Below are 6,137 nucleotides of genomic sequence, written 5' to 3' on the forward strand. Positions count from 1 at the left end.
CACACAATGGCAGTTTTGCTATAGAAAACACAGAAAAACAGTGTGTACGTCCATACATCCATACCCATAATCCCAGCTCCAGAGATAACAGTGGTTACCCTCTTGGTGAAAACACGCCCAGGCTTGTTTTAAATGTTGGCTGCACTATGGTATTGACTCCCCGCTCTCCGGAAACACAACAGGGGAGCTAGTAGCCTCAGCTTCTCCCTTCCGTCTCACTTCTGAAAGTTTATTGGTAACCGAGGTCATCCAGATGTGCAAGGAACTGTGTTAGGCTCTGTGGATTCCCAAGACAGACACAACACAAACCCTCAGATGCTTGTCACCTCGGATGAAGGGACAGTGACATCTGACACCCTAAGTACACTCCCTCACGGTCATTATGGTCAGTGCCTTACAGGGGAAGTGCATCCCAGAGCTACCGCCCAACCTGACTTAGTCCTCCCGAGGGCAGCTCTCATGAATGACCACAGACAGGTCCCTCATAAACAGCAGGAATTGATTTCTTAGTTCAGGGGGCCAGTGTGGCTGGATGAGGGCCCTCTACTGGGTGTTAGACTTCCTGTGTCCTCAGGTAGTAGAAGGGACAAAGGAGCCCTCTGAGGGCTCCTTTATAAAGACCACAAATCTCATTCCTGAGGGCTCCAACCTCCTGACCCAATCACCTTCCAAAGTCCCCACCTCCCAATACCATCACCTTGGCCATTAAGCTTCAACATACAGATTTTGGAGGACATTTTCAGACCACACCACCCCCTCATGTGGCCACATCAGGGAAGCCGTGGCAGGACCTGAAGCTTCATCTGAGAAATAAAGGGTGAATGGACATTGTCCAGGGAAGAGAAGGGGCTCCCAGCTAGGAAGGACAGAGAGAAGCTCTGGTGTCTTCCCTATTGAATTGCTTCTGAAGACTCCAGACATCCCCCAGATGTCTATGGAACGGCGGACGTGGAAATCGCCTGCCCACTTGTTAAAAAAGAAGTGTTGTATTTCTTTTTCTCTTCTAACAAGTTCCAGGCACTGGGATATACACCCAAGTTTGAAAGCCACAGCCTGGGGGGTCACTCCTTGTGTGGATGGCCTGTGTACTCCTGGAGCACAGGCTGCTCATTCCAGAACCATCCCCACAGGCTCCAGCCAGGCAGAAAGGTGCTCATGGAGGCTGGGAGAGGGAGTGAAGGTTAGTGACTGCATTTAATCAACTGTATGGGCACATCTCTGTCTCACATCTTAACATCTCTAAAATGGGGATGAGCTTAATAATTTAACTGACACCATTTTCTTCCAAACAAATAATGCCATGTGTCCTAGGTTTGCCAAAATACGGTGGTCATCTTTCCCCACGGTCCTCTAGCCTCTCCTCCCCTGCTTAACTAGCACACCCACCCAATCTGAGCTCAACATTTCTGGCCCTCGTGGGAAGACCCACCATTGAGAGTATACCGGGCCCTTCAGAATGTTCTCCATCGTGCTGTTACACCTCATGAGCAGTGACACCTGCGACAGCTTTCTCCCTCTGACATATTTAAATGTTTTCTTGTGGCTCCTGTTTCATTTTTGCCTTTAGTCATGAAGTCTGACAAAAAATAAGAGTTACAGGGGCACATCTTCAATAGAGATATATCTATAAATACAAATATTCATAACCAGGAAAGGGGTTTGGGTACATTTCCTTGCTGTGTTTCCAGGCTGAGATCGTTAACTAAAAAGGCAGGCTATTCTGCTATAAGATGTGCTCTCTGAACTGCTCAAAGATCTGTTCTGGTTCCCTTGTGGTAAACTGTAGGACTTCTAAGGCTGAAAGGGTCCATCTCAGGCAGGAAGATATTGGCATAAGCCCTTTTGGGGACCTTTCCAGCAAGGATGAAGGAGTCCATGCTGCTCCATCCATCTCGGTGGCCACAGCCCCCAGCCCTCCCTCCAGCCCAGGCTCACTCACCAGCTGCCCTTCCCCCCGCCCCCCCGAAGGCAGGGGCTTTCTCCTAAGGACTGTTGGGACCTCAATGAAGATAGTCTGGAGTTCAGCCTGTGTCTCTGGGCAGAAGGTGTGATGAATGTCCACAGGAATGTGGACAAAGAAGAACATAGCCTGTTGTTCTCAGAACCCAGAAATCTGGTATCTCCATTCCTATGTTGGCCATTACCCTTCTCCTCCCATTTCCTTGCTATAAGTACCAAGAGCACCAACATGGAAATCTCGTTTCCTTCACCTGAGCGTGCATCTGCTAGAAAGCAAGTGTTGGCATTTATCAGACCCCAAGATTGCACTGTAGGGATAGCTGCTTACAGCTGGTCCTTTTGGATTCATGGTTGCTCCCTTCTTGGCTTAAAGGCAGTATTAGAAACTCTTCCATTTGGGGGAGCATGTTTAATCTTTCATGAGAATAAATCTTTGGTGCTGCTTGAGGAGTTCTTTGGCAGAGCTTTCGTCGAGACCTGGAAGGTGCACGACTGTTCTGTATTGTGATTGGTGAGCACCCGTCCACCCTGGGGCTAATAATACCTGTAGGTGGTTTAACTGCAGCAGAGGCTGCCAGTTACCAGTCAGTAACTATTGTTCCTCTCTTTGTTACTAACAGAACATTGATTTCATTCAGACCATGGTAGTGCACAGTTAAAAAGAGCTACATTTCCCAATCTCCCTTGCAGCTAGCTTGACTATATATCCAATTTCCAGCAAATGGGATATAAGCAGAAGGGCATAAGATGCCCTGGAAGTCTCTTTAAAGGAATCTAACTCATTTGGGAAGAGCATTTTTCCTCCTGTCAGTTACCTGGAAAGTGTTTGAGATGGCTGGCACCCTAGTAGCCATCTTGGACCATAAAGTTACCTTGAGGAATGGAAGCCATCAGGAGAAAGAGGCTGGAGTTGGCTCCCCAGTTGCCTTGGTGTTGATGTTACAGGATTTCTTTTCCTCCAGCGTCTGCGGTTCTTGGTCACACCACTTCGAAGAATGAAGAGGTAGACCAGACAAAGAGTATTGAACAGCCAAGCTAAGTTTATTGAGTGATAGTACAAAGCTCCTGGAGAGGAAGGGGGCCCAAGAGGGTTGCCACTTTGTGAGTCTAGGGGTTTTGATGCACTTGTTGGCAGACTGTTTTACTCTGATTCACTCTCCACGAGCCTGTCACCCAGTCAGGTTTTTGTCATCTACCTATCACCAGATTTGGACTGAGTTCACATGATTTCCCTGAGTTCTCATGATATTTGAAATGAGTTCTTACTGGATTTGAACTGAGATTTCTCAAGATTTGGAATAAGTTCTCATTTCATGATATTTGGAATGAGGTCTCATGATATTTGGGTAAAAATATCACAACTTCCAGAGTTCTCAGGAGATTTGGACTGAGATCTCATATGTCCAGTGGTGGGAAGTGACACTGCCATTCCTTCCAGCATCTCACACTGCAGCTCACCACTGCTTCCAGTGATGACAAGGTGCACGGCCACGCAATCCCTGGTCCTGCACTGCATCTCAACACTTCCTCTAGTGGCAGTAAAGAACACTGCAAAAACTTCTGGCTTCCCTCGCCCTGCTGCTGACTACTGCCTCCATTGGCGTGAACGGACACTGCCTCTTCCAGCAACTCACACTATAGCTCTTCACTGCATCCAGTGGCGTGAAAGTGCAGTGCAGCTTCTTCCAGAGTCTCACACTGGAGCTCACCCCCGCTTCCAGTGACAGCAAGCTGCAGTGTCCCATCTCCAGCACTGCTCACTGTGCAGATCACCACTGCCTCCAGTGGCACTAAATGGCACTCCAACTTCTTTCTCCATCTCACATTGGAGCACTTCACTGCCTTCCATGGCAATAAGCTGCACAGTGATGGAATCCATTCTCTTGCTCTGAAGCTCAACACTGCCTCGTGTGGCAGTAAGCAGCGCTGTAAAGCGTTCCAGCATCCCTCCCACTGCAGCTCACCATTGCCTCCAGTGGCAAGAATCATCATGGCTTCTTCTTCCAGCGTCTCACTCTGCAGCTCACCACTACTCCTATGCTAGGTAACTAGACTGCCACGCTTGCAGCATCTCAAATTGTAGCTCTCCGCCGCCTCCAGTGACAGAATATATTCCTCGCACTCCTTCCAGCATCTCTCAAGGCAGCTCAGCACTGCCTCCAATGGTGATAGCCACACCATCCATGGCTCACACTGCATCTCAACACTTCCCCTAGTGTCCATAAGCAGCACTGCAAAGCCTTTAGGAGTACCGCACACAGCAGCTGACCACTGCCTCCAGTGACAGGGACACACACAGCCTCTCCTATCAGTGTCTCGCTCTGCAGCTCACCACTGCCTCCACTAGTAGGAAACTGCACTGCCACTCCTTCCAGCATCTTAAGCTGCAAATCTCCACTGCCTCCAGTGGCAAGACAGTTCACTGTCACTCCTTCCAGCATCTCACATGGCAGCTCAGCACTGCCTCCGGGGGCAACAAGCTGCAGAGCCATGGCATCCATGGTCTCACACTGCATCTGAACTCTAGTTGGCCGTAAGCAGCACTGCAAAGCCTTCAGGCATCCCTCACACTGCAGCTGACCACTGCCTCCAGTGAGGAGAACCGACACTGCCTCCTCTTCCTGAGTCTCGCCCTGCAGCACTACACTATCTCCAGTGGTAGCAAATTGCAGTGTCACTCCTTGTAGCATTGCACCCTGCAGCTTACCACTGCCTCCAGTGGAGACAAGTTGCACAGCCATGCTGGCCACAGACTCGCAGTGCATCCAAATCCTGCCTCTAGTGGCCATAAGCAGCACTGCAAAACCTTTAGGCATCCCTTGAACTGCCGCTGACCACTACCTCCAGTGGCAAGAATCAACATGGCTTCATCTTCCAGCATCTCACTATGCAGCTCACCACTGTTTCTAGGGCTCTGTAACTAGATTGCCACTCCTTGCAGCGTCTTGAGTTGCAGCTCACCACTGCCTCCAGTGGTGGGAACTGACACTGCCACTTCTTCCAGCATCTCACTGCGGCTCACCACTGCCTCAAGTGTCCGCTCTTGCACGGTCTTACACTGCAGCACTAACTGCCTCCAGTGGCAACAAGGGACATAGCCACACCACCCATGGACTCAGACTCTCACTACTGCCTCTAGTGGTGGTAAGGAGCATGGCAAAGCCATCAGGCATCCTTGACACTGCAGCTGAACACCCCCTCCAGTGGCAGGACCATCACTGCATGTCTTCCAGGGTCTCTCACTGCAGCTCCACACTGCCTCCAGTGACCATATTCTGCACAGGCATGCCATTAATTGTCTCGCACTGCAGAACATCACTGCCTCGAGTGGCGTTGATGAGCACTGCAAAACCTTCTGGCATCCCTTGCACTGCAGCAGACCACTGTCTCCAGTGGTGGGAACCACCGTTTCCATTTCTTCCTGGGTCTCGCAATGGAGCTCAGCCCTGCCTCCAGTGAGAGAATTCTGCATTGCCATGCTATCAAGCAGCTCTCATAATTCAGCTTTCCACCACTGGAGGCAGTGCTGAGTTACAGTGCAAGAGATGCTGAAATGTGGAGCAGTTCAGCTTTCTGCCAAGGTAGGAAGTGCTGAACTGCAGTGAATGAGACACTGGAAGCCGTGTGGCTGGCACTTCTGACAATGGTGCAGTGGACAGATACAGTGCAAGGCATGGAAAGGAGAGGCAGTGTGGATTTCCGCCACTAGAGGCAGTGATGAGTTGCCGTCTCAGTGATGGTGGAAGACACGCCTGTGTGGCTTCAGACCAGCAGCGGCAGTTGTAGGCTGCATTGGTAGATGCTGGAAGGCCCGGCAGTGCAGCGTCACGCAAGAGTCACTGGAAGGCATGGCATGCTGCTTGCCACCACTGGTGGCAGTGGCAAGTGGCAGTGTGAAAGACGCTGGAAGATGAGTCAGTGCGACGTGTTGGCACTGAGGGCAGTGGTGAGGTGCTGGGTGAGAGACCCTAGGAGGTGACACACTGCAGCTTGTTTGTCCAGGAGGCAGTGGTGAGCTCTATTGTCTCTGTTTCTCCAGGCTCAGGAGTGGTGGTAACAACCCCTAAAGCCATCCGCCAGCCCAGCATTGTGTCTGTGTCCCCAGGGATCGTGGTAATGGGCTGTCAGGATGGTACAGGAGGGGCCTCCTGATGGGTGTTTGAAGCCGGGGGCAAACC

The sequence above is a fragment of the Mustela erminea genome, chromosome 6 (assembly GCF_009829155.1).
Source record: "Mustela erminea isolate mMusErm1 chromosome 6, mMusErm1.Pri, whole genome shotgun sequence".
Lineage (NCBI taxonomy): Eukaryota > Metazoa > Chordata > Mammalia > Carnivora > Mustelidae > Mustela > Mustela erminea.